Source organism: Tachypleus tridentatus, chromosome 9 (assembly GCF_004210375.1).
Source record: "Tachypleus tridentatus isolate NWPU-2018 chromosome 9, ASM421037v1, whole genome shotgun sequence".
NCBI lineage: Eukaryota > Metazoa > Arthropoda > Merostomata > Xiphosura > Limulidae > Tachypleus > Tachypleus tridentatus.
Window position 1 is genome coordinate 132,519,749 of NC_134833.1, and position 24,382 is coordinate 132,544,130.

A 24,382-nucleotide genomic window follows, 5' to 3' on the forward strand; every position below is an offset into this window, starting at 1 on the left:
CTACTCGAGGGCTATCTGTGCTAGCCGTCCCTAATTTAGCAGTGTAAGACTAAAGAGAAGGCAGCTAGTCATCACCACCCGCCGTCAACTCTTGAGCTACTCTTTTACCAACGAATAGTGGGATTGACCGTAACTTTATAATGCCCCTACGGCTGAAAGGGCGAGCATGTCTAGTGCGACCGGGATTCGAACCCGCGACCCCCAGATTACGAGTCAAACGCCTTAACCCACCTGGCCATGCCGGGCCTATTTTAAAGGAAAATCTTTCATCATTTGCTTTTTAATTTGTCTGGATTCATGCTGTATCAAATTTTCTTAATAAAACACTTAGAACAATGCTTCGAGTGTACTACCGCTAAATTGTCAATAATAGCTCTTAAGCGAAAGTAAAAAAAAAGAAAAGTGTTATGATATGCCAATCTCGCTGTATTTGCTACGTCGAGTTCTGCTAATGCTAGAGTACTTGAGGCCAACTGGAAATGTCAGTTATAGTAGTGTTGATGCGTTATCCTTATAAGCAAAGAGCCTGGAAACAACTGTTTTCTCAACTAGATTAAGTTGACGAATAATAAATTTCATCATTATTACGTACGTCACAAAGAGTTAGAATTGGGGCAAGGAGTATCAAAATGTTATTATATATTTTTCTAACATTTAATATTAATTATCATATTATTAAGTTAACCTGTTTGTCATACTTCAGAATAGGCTAACCATCAAATTAGTCTTCTTGACCTCGAGATGGGCCAAGCTTTCACAGAGTCAATGGGAAAGATGATTTTGTAATTGCTAATAAAAACTCCAGAGCAAATGCGAATAATGATCTGTAATATAATGTTTTATGTATGGTTTCTACCAGTATTTTCTGTGGATTTGAACCCTGTAGCTCTGAGTTTTACAATCCAACTTTACATTAAATTATTACACATTGTGTGTGTTTAAGTTTGAAAGAAGTGATGTTCTTCATTCTGTGCTAGTGTAATTTAAAATGTTGTTTGAAACAATTTTGGTTGAACGTTTTAAAGGCTTTATATAAGTGTATGAATATAGTTCACAAAACTTATTCCCAGTATTAAAAAGTTATTTATATATGTATGAACTAATAGCTGCCACGGATGAAATTGTACCATTGTTGGCACGTGATTTTAACGTCTATATTCGTGACCTTCAAAAATATATCAGTTAAAAATCTCTGTCTATAGGTTGCCATGGGTACTAAAGACTCCGCCTCTCGATGGTCAGTGTGGATCGATAATGAAAAACTAACACCAATCACAAGCAGGCACGAGAATGTCAACAGACAACTGCATCAAAAGTACTCTGAACATGTATTTCAATATACTGTAAGTAAGTTATACAGCCTTGACATTTTTTTCTTCAGATTTGTGTTATGCATTTTGTTTGTTGTTATTTCATTCGAATACAGTGAATGGCGTCCTAAACTTAACGTTTGAATGTTTATTATCCATACTCCATACAGTAAAAATGGCAGATAGGTGACGCAAGAGATTCTTCGTTCCTTCGTTTTAAAAACAAATTGATTGCTATACTGCAAACTATTAATTTGTAGGACAAAAAGGAATAAATACAACTACAAGATTGTTAGCGACCATTGTTCTTACTTATAATTCTGTTATCATTAATCAATTTTACTACAGTTTTAATGACGCTAAAAAAAAATTCAAAGTCCACCAAGCAAATGGTTAATATAAGCGCAGATAGCCCTCGTGTAACTTTGCGCGAAATTCATACAAAATGGCTAATATATAACTATACAGATGTAACGAGCATTCTGTCCTTTTCGTGCGATAGTCACATGATAGTTGAAAGGCGCAAACGCAGTTTCTATATCTCATGAAATATTCCGAGGACGACGAGAAACAGCGATATTAGCGAGTGTATCTTTCATAACAATTTCATCATTAGTCAAGAAAGGTCGTTTGGTACAAGAATCGCTGCGATTGAAAAGAAACTCATCGCCAGCATAAGTTTCACGCAAGACAAAACTTTTTCTGGGAGTAAGCTCATATACGGTAATTTAAATACTTTTGAGACTTTAAAGTATAAACAATAAAATACTGAAAATAGAGATTTTTATGAATTTTTATATATTAAGGATATTTTAAATAAATTACTAACTGTCATCAACCTTTTAAAATTCTTTATTTAAAGTGTATGTTAATTTTTTACATGCTTGAGACTGTTAAAGGTAAAAAATAACATATCCAAAACGATATTAATAAATTCCCTCTAAATTTAATAACTTACATTAAAATTGTAATCATGCTTTAGAACTGTTTGAAATTTAATGAAAGGCACCAATCTGATATCTATTACAATAACTGATTAGTAATAGCACTTCCCGCTAGGGTATCCGTATATGATCAAACATCGCCAATACGTACAATACAACATCAGGAAGACTTAGCTCAATATTTATGTTCCACTCAGAAGGATCGGACGTAGTTTAGTGAGTAGCATACCTGTACTATGAATCTGTTCCACTCAGAAGGACCAGACGTAATTTAGTAAGTAACGTACCTGTTCTGTGAATATGAGGGTCCATGGTTGGAGTTCCGTTGCGGTAGATTCGAGCTATGCAGTTTGGAGTCGACAATGCGTTATAAAAGTGACAGTCAAATCCCACTACATGATCAGACACGAGCAAACCAAGAGTAAATGGTAGGTGCTGTTGACCAGCTGCACTCAACATTTCTCTGTTACTTCCAATTTTGAAATGGCAAGCGTAGATAGCTCTGGTGTAGCTTTTCACAGAAACAAACAAATTCATCCATATTTTAAAAATAACATAAAACTAACCTTGGCGAGTGGTATCAGTGAGGAGTAATACCTCAAAATAACTAGGAGCAATTAACGTTCACAAAAGCTAATGCATTTAGTATAAATGTATTAATATCTAGGTTGTGAATGAAGAAAAGCAACATTGTTGTGTTATTTAAACAATACTTTCACATTATCGTGAAAGTTTATTGTTATTATGCAATTAATAATTTTGAAAATGTTTTAGCTACTTATAACTACAACGTAAATTTGAATGCCACTTTTATGTGGAAATTTACCGTTTACGATAATTATTTTGTGAGATTCGAATAGTTCTTCATGCTGCCTTTCAATTTTGTGTCTAAATGACCAACTGAAGTAAAAAAAAAGGAACATATCAGTAAAGTTTTTTTATTTTTCTTTATTCATTTTAATGCTTATATTCTCTGTTACTTTCTTTACGAAGCAAAAGTCTTAATCAGAATATATCTAAACGGCAAGGACGTGATATTGTTTAACATGCTCAGACTATGATTCAAAGGTTTATTGTTTACGACATTTTGTCGTAACAAAGTGCTTCGCACTTCGAGCCTGTGGGTGACTTTAGGGTTAGCCATTCTTTAATTTATATATGATTATTCAACATATTATTAAAATCAACAATGAAACTGTCCTATGAAAGTATGAAAGCCACTAAAAATCAAGGACTATACTTCAAGTAGTAATTAATCGTTAAATACCGTTTGTATTAAACATGAGAAAACATCCAATGAAACATAGGACACTGCTTCAAGTGATAATTATTGATCAAAAATAGCCCTAATTAAAAAAAAAGAAGACATCTGAACACGAACAATGCTTCAAGCTGTAATGATTCGTTACAAAGATGTCAAGTGTAGATTCTGCTTAATCATAGAACAAGGCAGTGGTTCATAATACGGATCGTCCATTCGTTCTTCATTAGTATTTAATATTATTGCGCCAGCCTACAGCAAACACGGCTTTGAGTATTGTAATAAAACCTTAACAGTATTATTTGATGCATCATTGAGCGTTCTGTAGGTTACTTTTTTTAGTTTATTTGATTACCTAGTAAATAACAGCTGTTGTATAATCGTTGACGCTCAATTGTTTTAATGTAGTCTGTGATTTATGTGGAGTCTCACAATATACTATATACATACGTATATAGCTGTGTGCAAGCCGTGGATATATTTTAATGTTTATGTAGCAGATATTATACACGTACTGTAGCGATCATTACCTTACTGTTGTAACTGAATTAATGTTGCACAACATTTGTGTTTGCATAAAGTTTCTGCATTTTTGATCAACGATGCTGCTAACAGGATCACAGTTGTTTTACCACTGCGTGATTGACTTCAGTCACGTTACACAAACCTCTAAGCGTTTATACAAACATCCGTACTGTCCTCCGCAACAGAAATATGTAAGCCGTAGTTTAAAAGATACTACCAAACTCAGCTTCAAGCATCGAATCGGCAGTCACAGTAGTACCTGATGGTAAGTGTCTAATGTTATAGATACTACAGATATAGTAGCCATCCTAGAAGCTGACTGTGAAGAGTGGTAAGAATCGTGCAAGCAGGAGATGGCGAAGAGAAGGCAAAACTTTTGTACTTACATATTTCATTTAGAAAATAATTAGTTTCAGATAATGTATACAGCAGCGATGACCCATTAGAATTTAGGGTTGTATAAGTGTCACGACCCATATTCCATCAGAAATGAAGAGGGGGGGTTATTTTAACATAATTTCATAATTATTACTCTTAAGAGTAAATCTGGTCAACTATAGCAAAACCATGACTGGTCCTGCTGTGACCAGCGGAGAGAAGGGGGGGGAATATAACAACTGTAAGAAGTTCTATAAGTGCTTGTTTGTACATATATACCATTATATTATTACATAGTCTCATATTTGCATTTCATATGTATGCATGCATCTATACAACTTAAAAAATTAACATGCACATATATATATATGGCTTTACAACTTTATAAAACGTATAAGGCTTAAATATTTCTATTCCTTTGATTATTTTATTATATGATTATTTTTCATGTGAGACTGACGACCATCTAATAGACAGTGTATTCCCACCGCGATGTGGGTCCTACTTTTCCAGTTACCTCCTAAACCTACGGTACATTTTATATCCCACATTATAGTCTGTATCCTAGGGATTCTTTCGATTAACGCAGCGGTTTTTTTTTTGTTTATAATACACACACACACACACTGCCTGTTCATACATGTTTAAAACTCATGCGGTTACAAAATCCAGTCCATGCACCATTCTAGTAGAGTTCATTAGTCCTTCCAATCCAGTGTTTACAGACTCCTCATACACAAGGTATAAATATAGTAGGTATATATATTTTACAAGCACATACTTAACACGTGCTGTATTGACTACTATGCATCATGGTGATCATACATGCAGTACTGCTGTTAATGATAACATTGTGACAATTACATCAGGAACAATAGTCATCCAATCTGCATGAAGCCAATCCAAAGGTTGTCATTGTTTCCGAGAATGCATTATATACTAATTACGTATTTCATTAAACTGTTTCAAGTAGGACATTACTGTCATTATACAGAATGATCTCCATGATGGATATAAAAACAAGATGGTTACAAATTGTTAGTTTATTAGGGATCTTCAAAAAATTACAGAAACAAGACACCAAACGCAAAATAAAAATACCAATCACAAAAAAGGCAAACAAACAAATTTACGGTTTGAGTTACAAATCCCTGTTTTGACTCTCCTAAATATTACAGCTTTTAGACTTGGAAATGATGTTAACACTATGTCTCAACCAATCAAATATTCACTCTGCTTAAAATAGTAATGATTGGTTAAACGTAATTCTAATAAAACAATAGAAAACAACCAATGAAGCTCGGACTTTGCTACAAGTTGTAATTGCTCGTTGCTCGTTACACGTGATTGTAATAAAAAAAGCCAAGAACGAAGTATTGTTTGTTTATTTGTTTGTTTGCTTCTTGAATTTCGCTCAAAGTTACACGAGGACTATCTGCGCTAGCCGTCTCTAATTTAGTAGTGTAAGACAAGAGGGCCGACAGCTAGTCATCACCACCTACCGCCGACTCTTGGGCTACTCTTTTACCAACGAATAGTGAGATTGACCGTCACATTATAACGCCCCCATGGCTGAAAGGGCGAGCATGTTTGGTGCTACGGGAATTCGAACCTGCGACCCTCAAAGTACGAGTCGAACGCCTTAACACACCTGGCCATGCCAGGCCACGAAATATGGACTGCACTACAAGTAGTAGTGGCTCATTACACGTGGTTCGAATAAAACGAGAGAAATCAACCAATAAAACTCGGACTCTGCCTTTGCTGCAAGTAGTAATTGTTCTTTACACGTTGTTGTAATAAAATGAATCAACAACAATGATTGTTTTTTTTTTTTTTAAATTAAGCACAAAGTTACAAATTGGACTCTCTGTGTTCTGCCCACCACAGGTATCGAAACCCGGTTTTTAGCAATGTGAGTTCGTAAACATCCCGCTGTATTAATGGTGGGCCACCAACAATGGAGCATGGACTTTACTACAAGTAGTAATGATTCGTTACACGTGGTTGTAATTAAAAAAACAACTACACCAACAATGAAGCATGGACTTTACTACAAGTAGTAATGATTCGTTACACGTGGTTGTAATTAAAAAAACAACTACACCAACAATAAAGCATGGCCTACTACAAGTAGTAATTATTCGTTATGCACCCTCCCTAATATAGGGTCGTACGCGATGGTGAATAATTAAACAAACACTGCCCTCATACAACCAAACATTTACATATTAGACAACCCAATGCTATCTATCATTCAATTCAGCATGGATGGGTAAAGCTATCCTGTTTGTTTGTTTTTTAACTTTTTTTTTACACTACTTGCAGGTTTATTCTGTTTAAAAGACATATTCCATTGAGTTGGAGTCTGAAGTCACCACATCACCCGACATCATTATCTTTTTGTCACAGGTCGTGTTTAACCCACTCTGAACCTGAGTTGTAAAACTGGTAAATGCGTTTCTGCACAAAAGCGCCTTTACATGGTTGTTTTTGTACGTGGATATTGGACTTCAAACGGATCCTTCGTTAAAATACGGCTTTCCGTTTTGACAGGTTTCTCCACCCTCTTATGACAATATGATATTTTTTAGTGAAAGGAAGGCACATGTAGATTAGGTTGGAATTTTGGAACCACATCCGGCCTTTCATTATGTATGAAAGAATAACTGGTTCCACATATACATATATATATATATCTTGCACTATTTCAGAATGAAGGTATATGTTCAACCATTATTATTAAACTTCATCACCAGAGGTATTCAGTTTCTCATGTGAAAAAACAGCGTTAACCAAAAGGAACAAAATGTACAGATTCGTCCTTGAATTCAGTCGGATGGGAGGGACTAATTGTTTTATTATTTTATTTTATTAAAATATATTTTGGAATATAAAGTAACGAAGTATTGACGATCCTCTAGAATGTTCAGTATTACTGAAAGTTGTTCTGATATGACATCAAGTGATAAATCAAATTTAGTGAAAGTAAACCGTGCTCGTTACTTTAGAGTGAACTAACACGAGAAATATAGAAGTTCCATTAGGTTATAAGACCCCTACCATGAACAAATGAAAGCCGTAGTTTTCAATCAATATCAGCTCTTAATAAGTTTAGCGTGAGCGCTTTTAGAAGTTTCGCGTCTTTCTCGTCACAATGAAGTCAGTTCTTTTGTTATTAAGAAAATTTATAGATTTGGATGCTATCACAACCACACTGTATCGGATGGATTATTGTACTACCTATATATCACTCTGTATTTATACACACAAGTGTATACAAAATCTACACAGTATTCTGTTAAGTCTTTCAAATTTTAGTGCCCTAAAATATCTCTTTTTGCTATTTTTCTTCTAACGTTGTCGTTTAAAGCTAGAGAGAAGTGTAGCCGTTCCTAATTCTCAACTGATAGGAATAGAAGGAGACAACTCTTGAATTACTCGTGTCTGACTGAATAGTGAGGTTTACCATCACTATTATATTGTGCTCGTCACTCCATAGTACGGGATGCGTTTCTGTGGCAACGGGACACAGTTCTTGAATTCACAGTTCGGGCACCCCCTACTCACCAGACACATCACACCCTTTCACAAATCGGCACCCTACTCATCAGACATATCCGACCCTTTCACATATCGGGACCCTACTCACCAAACACATCCGACCCTTTCACATATCGGGACCCTACTCACCAAACACATCCGACCCTTTCACATATCGGTACCCTACTCACCAGACACATCCGACCCTTTCACATGTTGGGCAGCCTACTCACCAGTCATATCCGACCCTTTCACATATTGGGCAGCCTACTCACCAGACACATCCGACCCTTTCACATATTGGTACCCTACTCACCAGACACATCCGACCCTTTCACATATTGGGCAGCCTACTCACCAGACACATCCGACCCTTTCACATATTGGGCAGCCTACTCACCAGACTCATCCGACCGTTTCACATATTGGGCAGCCTACTCACCAGACACATCCGACCCTTTCACATATTGGGCAGCCTACTCACCAGACACATCCGACCGTTTCACATATTGGGCAGCCTACTCACCAGACACATCCGACCGTTTCACATATTGGGCAGCCTACTCACCAGACGCATCCGACCTTTTCACTTAATATTTCTAGAAAAAAGTTAGTTATTGTCTTATTTTGATCTATTGGTTTAAATAAAGTTAATATAAAACATCTATTATCTTTAATTGGTTGTTACGGAAAAATAAAATGAAATGGATAGGAGTTAAAACACCCATCTTGTTAATTTCAACCTCATTGGTTTTAAAACTGTTTATGACATTTCAGTGTCACGTGGTGTTTATAAAATACCGGATCATCATAATGGGCTTATAATTTACATTAAACATACACTGAAATAGATACAAGTTATTATCCGAAATATAGGTTATTTTAAATAAAAAAATATATGAAATTAGTGTGTATACGTGCACTTAAACAAATCAGCTTACAAAAACGTGACCGTTCGTTTCTAAGTTCTGTAAGTGAATATGCATTTAGAGCCAGGTGTGACCTAATGGTTAGCATGTTCGGTTTGTGAATCAGAGGGTTCATAGTTTGTGACTTGTTGCTACAAACACACGCTTCCTATTTTGGAACCCAGGGTGTGCTATTAGGTTGACGGTCAAATCCCACTATTCGGTTAGAAGAAAGTCGCCGAAGATTTTATGATTCGTGCTGTTGACTATTTGCCTTCCGTACCGTCTTTTATCAGCAAAGACCTATTTGTGTAGCATATAAGCAAATAATACGTTATAGTATATTGTTGAATAGTGACAAAACAAGAAATAACAGTCACTAACTGCTTCAGTTCGGATGGTCAGGTTTTGAATATTTCTTGGTGACTCAACAGGTCTGCTTTCTAATAAAATCTTATGGTAGCTAACAAGTAAGTCTGAGGGCTTATAACGCTGAAAATCGGGTATCGATATCCACAGTGGGCAAAGCATAAATAACCCATTTGTAAACTTGGGCTTAATAACAAATAAACCTTTGGATCAGGCGTTTTCCTTTTATTTTTTTTGCCTTTTTTTTAATGTAAAGGAAAGAATAATTACTAACTAATCAAAAATTAAATTTAAAGACCACGTAGGTATAAAATTCAAAAATGTAGTTTCGATGTGTGTTCCTTATATTGTTTGGTGTACACTCGAATACGCTCGAACCGAATAAAAAAGTGGTTTGAATTTAATTATATTTGTATAAAAAATAGTTAATTAAAACGGTTTGTTACGTTATTTTTAAATTACTTGTTGAAAAAAAATCACATTTAAAATGTATATTTTTATTTCAAATCGTCTGCAAAATTCACGGGTCAATAGAATCTCCACTTTAAATGTTTTTACTGGGATATGCTGCTGTGCCTATTGACCAGCAGAGGGCTTCCACATATATATGTAAAATTATTAAAATATTTTTGTTTAATTATTTTTTTCCGGAAAAAAAAAAGATTTGTGAGTTTGGTATGTTCACGTGAATGAAAAACCAGTTTTGCTATCTTCCGAATTTGTATTACCTATCAAGAAATATTTTGAAACAACCCATTGTTTTATTTAATAGCCTGCAATTCTGGACGAAGCTGAACAAGTGTACAAAAAGCAAGTAATTTACATATCACGCAGGTTTAAAGCAAAATGGAGAAAGGAAAAGAAACTAAAGAAACCTTGAGTGATTCATGAAGACTGACCTGTTAAATAATATTCTACTGGATGACTGCAAAACAAGGACGGGACTGTGGAAATAAGGGAGTACGAGACACTGTATTGACAGTGTCTCGAGAGCTTGTTATTTACACGTATTTTACTGATTTCGAGTATTTTCAAAGTATCCACATTGATAAACTTGAAGAATATCGTGAGACCTAAGCTAGTTTTTCGTTTAATATTTGTGACCATTATATTTATGCATATGTATCTATTCCTTTAAATATGCCTCAGGCTATATAGTTTCTTCGAGATCTTGTCCCCCCCCTCTAGTACGGCGGTATGTCTATGGATTTACAACGCTAAAATCAGGGGTTCGATTCCCATCGGTGGGCTCAGCAGATAGCCCGATGTGGCTTTGCTATAAGAAAAACGCACATTTTTTCGAGATCTTAGTGAGACAATTAGCTGACATTAGGTATATTACAGAATACAAAGCCTTTTTTAATTTTTTACATTCAGTTTACTTCCTGTTGTTTTTTAACTGTGTTTTACTGAGTACTAAGACCCCATTCCGTTAATTTTGTCACACTGTGACGTAACGGCAAATCTAAAGGCTTGTAACGCTGAAATTCGGAGGCGGCGTGATACCCCATAGTGGACACAGTTTAGGTAGCCCATTGTGCAGTTTTGCGAATAATAACACACACACCCATTAATGTACGGTCCGACATGGCCAGGTAGATAAGGCATTCGGCTCGTAATCTGAGGGTCGCGGATTCGAATCCTCGTTGCACCAAACATGCTTTCCCTTTCAGTCATGGGGCATTATATGGTCAATCCCACTATTCTTTGGTAAAAGAGTAGCCCAAGAGTTGGCGGTGAGTGGTTTTGACCAGCTGCCTTCCCTCTAATATTACGCTGCAAAATTAGGGACGGCTAGAGCAGGTAGCCTTCGTGTAGCTTTGCGCGAAAGTAAAAAAAAAAACAAACCCAAAAAACAAACTATTAGATTGCGCCATCTAGTGACGGAAGTAACATAACTTTTAACGTATTATCACACAATTATTAATTCTGTAAGGAAATAGGTAAGATAGATTGCCCAGTTTATTACTGTTTGGAAACGCCAGAGACATTACAAAGGACGAATTTCTACTTCTTTTTATTTCCATTAAGTGAGGATGCAAATGGGCGTATCCAGATTTTATAATTGGAATATTTTACTGTCAGTTAATTTGCATACACTACTTCCTTTTGTACGCAATGACAGTTTCAGATTTTATGTTTAAGACTCAGCGTGTCCTAATAGTTAGTGGGCTGAGCTGCGAATCGAAATATCCCAGTTTCGGGCTATGTAGCCACTGAACATGCTCTGCAGTTTTCCATATGGGCTCATTTTTCTACAATTCCTATTACGTTACATTGTAAGCCCTTAAGAGTGTAAAAAAGGTACAATAGAAAGCTATTACATTACTCGTTTACCAACATATATATACAATAGAAGTCTTCAGTATGCACTTACGTCCTCTAGTTTTCAGTGTGCATATTGGATTTTATTGTTTTAAAGTGTTTGTTTACTGATAAAACTAACTGATGAAGTTATTACTGTAAGGTTTCTACGGTTTTCAACCTTACTTTGGTATTTGTGGTAACAGTATTTATTGTATTCGTTTTTAGTTTTGGTTCTTTTTGTCAAGTGCACAGGAATGTTAAGAAATAAAACATTCTCAGTTTTCGTTATTTTTATACAGAAAACGCATTATTTCTAAGAATAGATTGTAAAAGCTTCGATCTATGCGTTTAAGGGAAACTAAATATTAGCCTACTCATTCATATGTCGCTCTCAATAAAATTGTTTGTTTGTTATTCTGTTATTTACGTTTAATAAACTAAAATTCTACCACTAAAAATTACATTTTATAAGTAACAAAAAAAAACACGGAAAAAACATTATTCTATAATCATTAGGATGAAAAAAATATTAAAAACTAGAGAACATTTGGAATGGGAGGAAAAATCTACATTGTCCCTTCCTGCATTTCACCACCTAAAATACGTATATATAAATATTCACCTTGATACAATGCATTGCAGTAGATTATGGCCTGGCGTGACCAGGTGATGAGGGTGCCGTACTCGTAATTTGAGGGTCGCGATTTTCAGTCCCCTTCGCACCAAATATGCTTCCCCATTCACTCATGGGGCATTATAATAATACGGTTAATCCCACTATTCGTTGGTAAAAGAGTAGCCCAAGAGTTGGCGGAGGATGGTGATGACTGTATTACGCTGCTAAATTAGGGACTGCTTGCGCAGATAGCTCTCACGTAGCTCTTTAGCGCTTATTAAACATATTATGATTCTGCGATGGAACACTAAATCGTTGGTCAGGTTTCACTGAGGGAAAATGACTCATAAAACCAGATCATATTTGTTGCTTGTTAACAGTCGAACAGCCTATGGCGACCAGAAGAAGATCATAATCTATGTATACAGTATATTATTTAGCTGTATTTAATTATTATATCTTATAACTACTGGCAGCGTTTTTACAAAGCATCATTGCTGTATGTTCTATAGGGAGAAAAACGCTATTCTATTCACCATTTGACTTTTATACAGTGATAATGAATTGAGGGGGCCATCGTACTCATTCAGCTTTAATTGTTAAAAAAAGAAAGAAAAAGAGACTGAATCGAGTTGCGCCCTCTGTACTGTACAAAGAATTAGATGGAGGTTTTTAGTTCCTTTTCTGTACAAAGACAAAGAACTACAACTTTTGATAACAGTTGAAATTGATGTGCGTAAGAAATATTAAAAGCACGAACCGAGCAAGTTAACGTATTCATATCAGTGAATAAAAATTGCTTTGTTTTGTGTTTATCTGCCATTAAGTGAATTCAAAATCACTGTGCATACTTTATCATTCTCGACTCGTAATTTAAGAGTCATTGGTTCGAATCCCCTTCGCACCAAATATGCTTGCTCCTTCAGCCGTGGGGGCTTTATAATGTTACGGTCAATCTTGCTTTTTGTTGGCAAAAAGAGTAGCCCAAGAGTTGGCAGTGGGTGGTGATGACTAGCTGCCTTGTCTCTAGCACAGATAGTCCTGGTGTAGCTTTGTGCGAAATTTAAAACAAATAAACAAACAAATATTCCAGATAACCCTGGGGATAGCGAAGTCCCTCTCTAATCCTTATCGCTTTATCCATAAAAGTAAAGATAAATTATACCTTTGTTTTTGGAAACCTTTGAAAGTTACACTTTCTAAACACTGTAGTGATAACATGTTATCTGTATACCCGTGTGATGCTTGAAATAAAGCCATTAAAATGTAAATATTCGTAGAGAAGTAATACAAAATTCATTAAATCTAATTTGGGTGTTACTGTTGCGCCCTTTGAATTATTAATCGTAGTGACCTTAATCGAAACTTGTTGTTGCTGTTTTTGTAACGTTTTAAAGAGAGATTATTGTGATAAATATTAGACACGTAATATGGACCTTAATGCGATTTACTCTGCTGTTCATATAAAAATGTAAATCCAACCAAGATTATACATGCATCGTAAGTTTAACTTAAATAAAAACACTTAGCAACATAACCAATATGGAATTTCACTGCTACAAAAACAATGAGCTTTGCAGATGTGTTTTGCTTTGTAATTTGTATATATTTTTATAAATTATCTGAGTATATAATATATCAAACATATTAGTTCCATGAGAAAATAAAAATATATTATATCGTTCAAGGTGTAATTCGAGGTCGAGTCATAAGACATTTCGCAGTAATTCCGAAAATAATTTTGATCAGTATTTTAAAGATGATAAATTGTTAATAACTGTGCATGCGCAAGCCAACACCCGTGTGTGTTAATGTACTTGATACGTCACTTTTCCATGTTTTCTGTGATATTCTCCTGTTCTTCATGGTCGGCTTCATTTTCATTGCTTTTGGAGCCACACCCTTCCGTTCTCTCGTCACGTAACACCAGGTTTTCCCACTACTCGACGCCATTATCTTCCTGCCGCTCTGGAAGATAAATTAGGCTTAGATATTTGACAAATCCCTAAAGTCAATGTAATGTTGTGAACTTTTCCCAGGAGGTTACCCGACTTTGGAAAAACTCAAAAATGCGCAATGTTTAAAACAGCTACTGTTTTATATGTTTGTTGTTATGAAAGAGTTTGTTAATTTGACTTGAAAAAGGTGAATTAAAAAAAAATAACACTTATATGTTTTCCTATTTTTGCTAACATGAATAGGTGGTTACCTAGAGAAAAGATAAATACAAAATTCACTTGAACTAGTGGTAGTTGAGGTCATTAAATATATACAACAGTCTAATATATGGATACATGGCCTAGAAGATTACCATTTGTCTAATGGTAAGAAATATACTAATGTTTTATTCGGTAAATTCGTTTATTTTTGTCGCTTTTTACATGTTTTTCAGCGACACTACAAATGAGGTTGTATATTGTTTTGTTTGTTTTAATTTCGCGCAAAGCTACCCGAGGGCTGTCTGCGCTAGCTGTCCTTAATTTAGCAGTGTAAAATTATAGGGAAGGCAGCTAGTAATCACCACCCACTGCCAACTCTTGGGCTACTCTTTTACCAAAGAATAGTGGGATTGACCGTAACATTATAACGCCCCAACGTCTGAAAGGACGAGCATGTTTGGTGCGACCGGGATTCGAACCCGCGATCCTCAGATTACGAGTCGAACGCCTGAACCCAACCTTGCCATGCCTGGCCAGGTTGAAGGCTAAAAATTGAAATGCAACATTCTTTATATTGAAAAGCTTTTGATTATACTGAGCTATAATAAACATTATAATACAGAATTTTAATCAACTATTTTATAAACCTCTTTAAGAGCAAAACAGTCGAAATTATGTTATTTTGATACTCTACACTTCAGAAAGTTAACATCAACTGGGCCAGGCGTGGCCATGTAATTAGCCAAGCTGTATATTGAAAAAAGTGTTCAAGGTTTAACCCGTGATTTTTCGTATTGAAACTTTAAAACTGATTGAGAAGATCTAATAATAAGAAAAGCTACACGCGCGTGACTAGCAAACGTTCTCATATGCCTACACTGACGATTTGTTGTTGCTTTCTGAAAACCCTGCTGGGCTTATTATATGAGTTATCAGAAGACATAAAAAGTCTTTAATTACCTGTATAACTATTTTAAAGAACTTTTAATTCCAGAATTACAAATGGAACGTTAACCGAATGAGCTTTTTAAACACGTTTTTTAAAATTATCTGAGCACCATATTACTTATGGGCCCTTGATTTTGTCAGTTACATAGTCACTCATAACATATGAATTATACACATACATGCGTACATTTTAAAACAAAAATGCCTCATCATAACGTAATATTCAAGACCAGATGAACGACAGTAAAAGCCTTCCGGAATATTCCAATTAATCTCACAAGCCACAGCTTCAGGCGCCTATGTATTATGTATAGAAAGTGTGTGGTTTCATCCAAACATTTTTCGTTTGGTCAGTTCTTTACACTGAATGTTGGGATAAGTAAAACAAAGAAGTTTACTCAACATGATGTAATATTGGCGCCAAGAATCTCATGCACCAATAGTAAAGAATGTAAAAACAAGTCAATAATTTGAAGATTAATACACGTTTCATTAGCTCTGTATACCGGGACCTAACATGGACAGGTGGTTAGGGCGCTCACTTGTGATTTGAGGGTCGCAGATCCGAGTCCCCGTCGCACCAAACATGCTCGTCATTTCAGTCACGGAGGCGTTATAAGTGACGGTAAATCTCGCTATTCGTTGGTAAAAGAGTAGCCTAAGAGTTGGTGGCGGGTGATGATGACTAGTTGCCTTCCCTAATTTAGCAGTATAAGACTAGAGGGAAGGCAACTAGTCATCATTATAATGTTGTCCAGTATGATTCACAAGTTGTGTGTGTCAGATATTAGTGATTGAAATTTGTCACTCTGAAAGTTTATCATACTGACTGTGTTATAACTGGAACGGAAAGTTTAGAAATACGTTTGAGATTCAATCTCGTTATATTAAGCCATTCTTATTTGTATATTTAATTTTTCCACTAGATATCAGATATTCGAGAGTGTTCTAGAATGGCTTGGATTTATTACAAAATAGCTTAGGATGTGAATGTTGGCAAAGCAGATAATTCCGGTGGTTCGTTGATGTGTTTTCTTGTCTTATATTCGTTTTTTTTGGTGCTGGAGTTTGAAGTTAAAAAGGCTATAGTTATCGGTATTCGAACCCTTAGAATTTATTATTTTTTCCGTTTTTTATGTTTATATTCAAATTATATATAATATATTCTATGTAATTGCCTCATGCTTTCTCTACGAGTGTTTAATGAAGAACTACTTGGATGAATGCTTACTACTTCACTCGAAAGGAACACTTATATTAAACCTCACTGCATGTATTACAGAACACTCATATCGACTACAAACAGTTAAACCACTCTGCATGTATTACAGAACACTCATATCGACTACAAACAGTTAAACGACTCTGCGTGTATTGCAGAACACTTATATCGACTACAAGCAGTTAAACACCACTGCGTGTGTTATAGAACACTTATATCGACTACAAACAATTATACCCACACTGCGTGTATTATAGAACACTTATAGCGACTGCAAACAATTGAACTATATTGCGTGTATTACTTAATGTATTAAACAATTATACAAGTATTTATGGGCCTGGCATGGCCTAGCGCGTTAAGGCGTGCGCTTCGTAATCTGAGGGTCGCGGGTTCGCGCCCGAGTCGCGCCAAAACATGCTCGCCCTCCCAGCCGTGGGAGCGTTACAATGTGACGGTCAATCCCACTATTCGTTGGTAAAAGAGTAGCCCAAGAGTTGGCGGTGGGTGGTGATGACTAGCTGCCTTCCCTCTAGTCTTACACTGCTAAATTAGGGACGGCTAGCACAGATAGCCCTCGAGTAGCTTTGTGCGAAATTCCAAAACAAACAAGTATTTACCTCACTTAGACTTGCTTACTTACATTAAATATTTCTATAATATGTTTCTATCTTTAATTGTTACTTAAACATATTCCACATCCACCTATATACGTTTTGCACAATCTTGCAAAAGTTAAGGGATGTAACTTTCTACAGAAGCAAGGCTTCTAGAACAACAGGAAGACGTGCTTCAAAGAGGGCCGAGTTCTACTAGATGTAGTCTGTTTCTCCAAAAGTCCAAGATATTTTAGTGAAGCTATAGTTGCTGTTTACTGTTGACGATCACCAGTGGAACAGCAGGCTAGCAAACTTAAACGTGTCTTAATTATTTAACATTTAGACATGTTTCACTTGTCAAACCGCGTTTACCTCTGAAGCACAGACAACGTGTATTAATAAGGTAATACAGTTCTGGTAGAGGATCGAACCTTTGAACTCTTACTTCTCATTGGCTGTTGACGACGATTTTGTGATACCCACACCAATGTATTTTTTAAGCAAGACAGTTGTCTCAGTATACGAGTATCTTGTTTGGTTTTTGACAGAACTTATTATTATCAGTCAAATCGATTTAATACTAATACGTCATTTTAGTGAGTCGTGTGGATTATCGTGTAGGCGTTATCCAAATTATTTTAAGATTATTGGTATATTTCGAGGATTTTTTTTTTCCGGGGAGATACTAGGAAAAAGTCACTTCAATGCGTAAAGATGGAAAACCTCATTATGAACATAGTTGTTACTGTAATGACTTTGAATTACAGTTTAGTTTCCTTTCGCGAGAAATCGTTAGCGCTGTAAACCATTCACAAATGTTATGTGGTATCTAACTGATACAGACAGGTATTATGTTGACACGCCCAACACTTGATGATGTTCTGCTAACACAGTCTTCTACAAGAGGTTCCCCTTAAACCAGCACGTTGCGGTAACAAAATTTAATATAATTTTAAGATATAACAATTATAAAGTTTGTTTGGAAATACGTTTTATATTCTCCTTAAAAAATATTCACTGATAAAGATAAAACGGAAAGATAACATATCAAAATAAATTGAGGTACGCGTTTTGCTTACATATTATTTACATATATATACATTACGATTATATACAAGCTAATCTTGACTTTAATATCGAGTTTTATCAATAATTTCTGATGGACCGATTAATTTACGTCGTCTGTTTGATACTTTTATTCACCAGAAGAGTGCCAGATTAATTTATGTTTCAGTAATGAGTTACTTCCAGGAAAATTCTGCTTCCGTCGTGTGCTTCTTTCTAATCGATTGATCCACTACCCAATCAGATTGTCGGATTTAAACGTTTGGTAAACTGAATAGTATTACTGGTTGTTTGAAAACCCGCAGTGCAGCTCGTACAGCCAATTAGTAGCCGCAGTAGGTATTACGTTTAGTGCAGTTGCTATATGATTATTTCACGCATATCAGATGTGTTTTGTGTAGTAAGTTTTATTTGATCCAAGAGAACGTGTTTTAATAAATAATACTCTAGTGAAGAAATAACTGCGTTACGTTTATTTACATATTTATGAGCACCTAAAACCGTATTGAACTGTTGGATACTGAAAATTCTGTTGACGAAAATAATGCTGTTGTTAAGCCACGCGAGTTTCATTTATATGGTAACGGTTTCTGTTTCGATAAGTTTTAATTAGCTAAGCTCTACAGAGACTCAGTGTTAAAAAACAAACAAAGGGATTGACTAGCTTGAGTTTGTCATTATTTTTGTTTCAAGTTGTATTTATTACTCAATTCAATTATTCAAATAGTGTAAATACTGGAACGTTTTATACAACCGCACTAATTTTGCAAATCCGGTCATTTCATGGGCTTTTGATTGTTAGCCGTATTGTTAAACTAACAAGTAACACGTGACTGTTGTTTGATGGAACTAAAACTGACATTAGAATAATAACACATGGGCAGTCTAATGCCTCAGTAGTAAAAGCGTTAGAACATATACACTAAAATTCGAGATTCGATACCCGTAACGGGCGCAGTGCAGTTTATTGTTTGGCTTTGCGCTAAACCAACAAGTCCGTTCATTCCTTTGTTTATATTTCCGCTAGATAATAAATAGAAATGGAGGGAACCTCTTAAATTCACACACACGTGTTACTAATTAGGTGACAAGACATTTGGGTTGGTATTTATCACATAAATTCAGACGTGTAATTGACATGAAGTAAAATGTTTAATTGATACGAGGAAGTGACGTCAAATCTCCTAAACAATAAGAACAAAACGTGTAACTTTTTTATTACTATTAATACTTCTTGGTGACAAAGATTTGAAAGTATAAGCCTCTAAGACTATAAGCAAGGAATCCATATGGAGAGTGTGGACTTTTACCATTCTAAGCTTATCTCTCGTATTCGTAAATTCACACCTGCCTCGAGAGGGGCGTCATTTCAAACATTCTATTAAATCTGTCGCGGGTGATAATTTATTGTAAATGACAACTATGAGAAAATTAATAGTCTTTAAAGCAATTTTTTATTTTAGTTTTTCGAATATGAAATATAACTGCGAAGATTGTTAGTGATGAAGGTTGTTCTGTGCACGTGCTTGTTACTAGTTTTTATGATCTGTTACCGCGATCTGTTATAAGGCCTAGTTTATTGCCCTTTTCTTAACATGTTCGAAATATATTTACATATGTAACAACTACAAATTAAACTCATTAACCAACATCAGTTCTTTCGCTTTACCTGAGTCGGTATGAGGTATTTATTTATTGTTATTCGTACCGTTCAATTTACGTATTGTATCCGCGAGAGTGGCACTGACAGTTGACAACTTTGTTTCACATTTACTATTGCACTGAAATGTGAGACGTCACTTGTAATTCAATAAAAAATTATGTAACCAAACCTCATATTAAAACTAAACGAACGAAATAAAGTTAAGTATACACTAATGATTTTTACGGTTGTCATTATCACAGTCTAATAAATTAGAATATGTTACACTGTTATTTTTACCATACATGTACAACCAGCAACAAGCTAGATTGTCACATACACACACAGAATCTAGTTTTTCCCTCGGGATCCGTTTTTTTCTTTTCATAAACTAATATAATAAGCTATGGACATGATTCTAAACGATTAAAATATGAACCACAGAAAAAGGTCAAATTCATAAAAGTTTGTTTGTTTTGAAAACAAAAAGCTACACAATGAGCTATCTGTGTGCTCTGCCCTCAAGGGGTATCAAAACCCGGTTTCTAGTGGTGTTAGTCCGGAGACATACTACTGGGCCACTGGGGGGGACAATCCATGAAAGACAGATATTGAGACAGTTTTGGGTATATAAAGTTGTGGCAATAAACCCTGTCTAAATTTCCATATTTGTTGGAAAACGCGTTGTGAGCATTGTGTTGTAATGTTGAGCCTGTACATAGAAATCAAAATTAACCTAACGAACAGTTATTTTTAATTTTATACATACAGTTATTTCTGCATTGAAATTTTCAAAAGCTGCGTTTTAAATTTAATCATTTTGTGAAATGTTATAATAATGAAATTTAAGATTTGTTTTTGTTTTACGAGTCAAACTTGAGTTTGTTTCCAAATTTTATAACATTATTCAAATATTTGATCTCGTGTAAAAATATACCAACTGCTTGAAAAAGAAATTCTTTTTAGTTTTTGTTTATTACATCTATGTCCCCAAGTGGTTCAGCGGTCAGCTTCAGGGCTTATAATTTTAAAATTTGGGATTTGATCCCCGAGGCGGGTACAATACAGATATAGCCCAGTGTGTGTGGTGTTGCGTACTAACAAATAAACAACAATACTTAAGCTTGTTTATTTGTTTTGAATTTCGCGCAAAGCTACATGAGGGTTATCTGCGCTAGCCGCCCCTAATTTGGCAGTGTAAAACTAGAACGAAGGCAGCTAATCATCGCCACCCACCCGCCAACTGTTGGGCTACTCTTTTACCAACAAATAGTGGGATTGACTGTCACACTATAACTTCCCAATGGCTGAAAGGGCGAGCATTTTTTGTGTGACTGGGATTCGAACCCGCGGCCCCGGATTACGAGTCGAGTGCTTCAACCACCTGGCCATGCTGAGCCAACACTTAAGCGGAAGCTATTTTAGAATTCTTGTAATTATTTGTTTCTAATAATTGATTTCGGATTTTCGCTCAAAGCGCCTTAAGGGTTATCGGTGTTAGCTGTTCCTAATTTTACTCTACTATAATAGAGAAAAGGCAACCAGTCTACATCACCCTCCACCAGCTGTTGTGCTAACCTTGTCTTGCGAAATAATTTAATTTGACAGTCACTTTGATAAATCTACTTTCGGTCCCGAAATTCAGGGTTCGATTTAGTTTCTTTCTTTGGGACAATGGGACGCGGACACAAATCTGTGCTCGACATCGTATATAACAGTAGGTCGGAGAGAATGGAGTACGTTAACTGTTCTCTTTTATATACTAATTCTACTATCTATTTGATTTATTATTTAATACTATTTATAGTATTTTGATATTTAACACTTTTGTAAGTGGCAGTTTCAAGTGTTTGACATTAAAGGATATAAAATAAGAAACACGGATATTAGGACTCGTATATATGTATATATATATGTAATCATTAAGTATCGAATATGTAAGGATACGTATTTGACAGAAGATGATACTTTACGGGAATACTACATGTGACGCTTTCCATATTTAGCTTGTTTCTTTCCAGTCACTGGAATTCGAGCTTAACAAGAAAAACTATTACTTCATCAGATGTAATCATTTGCGCTAGTGTTTTAAAAAGTAGCTTAAAGTGTCAATGTATATATAAAGTCATTTTTACTTAGGACGGTGTTGTAATTTTAGCATAACAGGTGCCTGGAACGTAATTTTAGCGCAGCGTGTTATGAGATGCAAATAACATCAACCATCAACAACATTTATGTTCAGTAGCAACCATGACTGTGAATACGGCGTTAATAAAACAGCACTGAGGCGTTTATAACTGGTCTGTTGATTTGATGCAAAGTCTGCTCGAGGCATTTTACTTCGTATTTCTTATGCCACCGCGCTTCAAGAAATGATAACGCCAGCTGCATGTCGGGATATAGTAAATGACTCGGCAAGAAAACATCCCTGAAGAGTAGAAGATAGAGTAATATGTGCGATGAAAGTGGTTTTGAAGTTGTAAAAATTATGAAGTCTCAAAGAAGCGAAGAGGATCAGGTTCGAAGGACTGGTGCACGTTTAGAGCAGTAAGAATCAGGTCTCAGCGGCTGGTATATTTTCAGTGTTGTGGGGAATCTGAAAAATATTCAAATTGGTTTACGGAAGCAAAGTAAAGACTTTATATCTAGAGAAATATTTAAAAGAAAAATTTACTAAGGAGTTACAGTATGTGGTTATTTAGATTTTGTTTAAGAAACAGGTACCACATGATGCAGTCTAGTTCATATCAACTTTTCGTTTCAATAAATATATTTTATTTATTCAGTTTAAACAATGTGGACCCTGCATGACCACATGGTTAAGGCGCTTGGCTCGTAATCCAAGGGTCGCGGGTTCGAATTCCCGTCACACCAAACATGCCCGCTCTTTCAGCTGTGGGGGCCTTATATTGTTACGTAAGTTAAAGAGTAGTCCAAGAGTTGGCGGTGGAGGTGACTTACCGCCTTCCCTCTTGTCTTACGTTGCTAAATTAGGGACGGCGAGCACAGATAGCCCTCTTGTAGCTTTGCGCGAAATTCAAAACAAACTAATTAAACAATGTGATGGAATGTAACGAAATATAGCTTTGCCATTAAAAGGGAAAATGTTGAAATGCATTTTAAGGTAATAAACATTTTAAAGCTTCAATAAAATATGTTTTTGTTGTCTCTGTGTAAACCTCATTTATTATAGTATTTTCATTTTTAAAATTAATCCTCTTTCCTACGCATAATAACATCGTCTGGCCAGTTTTCCTAGACTTATGTGTGCTTTTATTTAATTGTAAAGAGGTTATTTTTAATGCGCAAAGTTGACGGAATAATTTATTTCTTTCACAAAAACTTGTCTTTACAGTCGATGAAGATTCGTCAAAAAAGTCATTTACGTTTAGCACGTGCGCAGTTTAAATATTTTCTCAGGATTATGTTTAAGCAGTGAAAGAAATAAGATCAAGATATTTTGATATAAATTTGATTTGTTGCTTGAGAGTTGTTTTCATAATCAGTTGAAGAAATTAAACTTATAAATAGCAACTTACTGTTCGTTCTTAAAAAATACACGCAGTATTCTTAATCATTCGTCTAAATAATGTAAACGTTTGAGTGTGTTTGTGTGTTTTTCTTAAAGCAAAGCCACATCGGGCTATCTGCTGAGCCCATCGACGGGAATCGAACCCCTGATTTTAGCTTTTTAAATTCGGAGATTTACCGTGGTACTAACGGGGGGTTATAAACGTTTGACAAGTTTGTGTTACGACAGAAACTTGTATATTCTTCACATGCACGTCATAGTTTTAAATTGATATAAGTGCAGTACATATATATATATATATACATTTAAGATTATGTTACATGAAACCATCGCAAACTTCACAGCTTGTTTAACAGATTATAGTTGTGTTTCTTTGTTTCAGATATTTGCGCAGAACAACAGAAGGATTGTAAGATTATTCAACAGTATTCACCGTGAACTTCAGACGTGCTCTAATCGAATTGTGGGATTTGACTATCACCCCTATAACACACCCACGGTGTAAATTGCGGAAAATGATTTTGAGACATCATGGATACTTTAGATTCACAGTCCGGCACGCTAGCAGCTGGACTGTTATCGGTCCGCTTCAAATGGGATATAAGAAGTCATGATATTATCCGGCTTGTGGTTATCGGTTTAAGAAAAACTTTTATTTTTAATCTGTTTATGCGCCAAACCGCTTGTAGTTCATGACTCCATTGTTACTAGGTTTCCAAATCAAATGCGAGTCTCACTAAAGTAGCATCAATATCGCAACTAATTACTGATGGGGGAGGGGCCCCCTTGTGTTATTATATGATATGTCACTCGCTTTTACTTTCGTTACTTGTTTCACTAGGTGTTGCTGTAACAGGCACAAACAAAATTACCCAGTATAATGCCACATATACATCCCAGTGATAATGGAAGGTTTAAAAAACAGGCAAGTATTTTAAGAGTTAAAAGAGAATTGATGTACACGCGCAGTTGATTCAAGCATATAAAACCAACACACGTTCCTATCTAAGCTGATAATTGTACTGGTAAGTTTCATATACTGATAAGTTCCTTG

General features: G+C 35.5%; 1 long non-coding RNA gene across 3 annotated transcripts in view; it reads left to right on the forward strand.

Annotated features, from left to right (window-relative positions):
• Positions 1-12,711, forward strand: part of LOC143227255 (uncharacterized) — a 53,563-nt gene extending 40,852 nt beyond the window's left edge. For all 3 annotated transcript variants that reach the window (XR_013014965.1, XR_013014966.1, XR_013014967.1), the window contains 2 exons: positions 1,203-1,343; positions 10,011-12,711. This is a non-coding gene — a long non-coding RNA (uncharacterized LOC143227255). The remainder of the gene's footprint in view (positions 1-1,202; positions 1,344-10,010) is intronic.
• Positions 12,712-24,382: the final 11,671 nt, after the last annotated feature.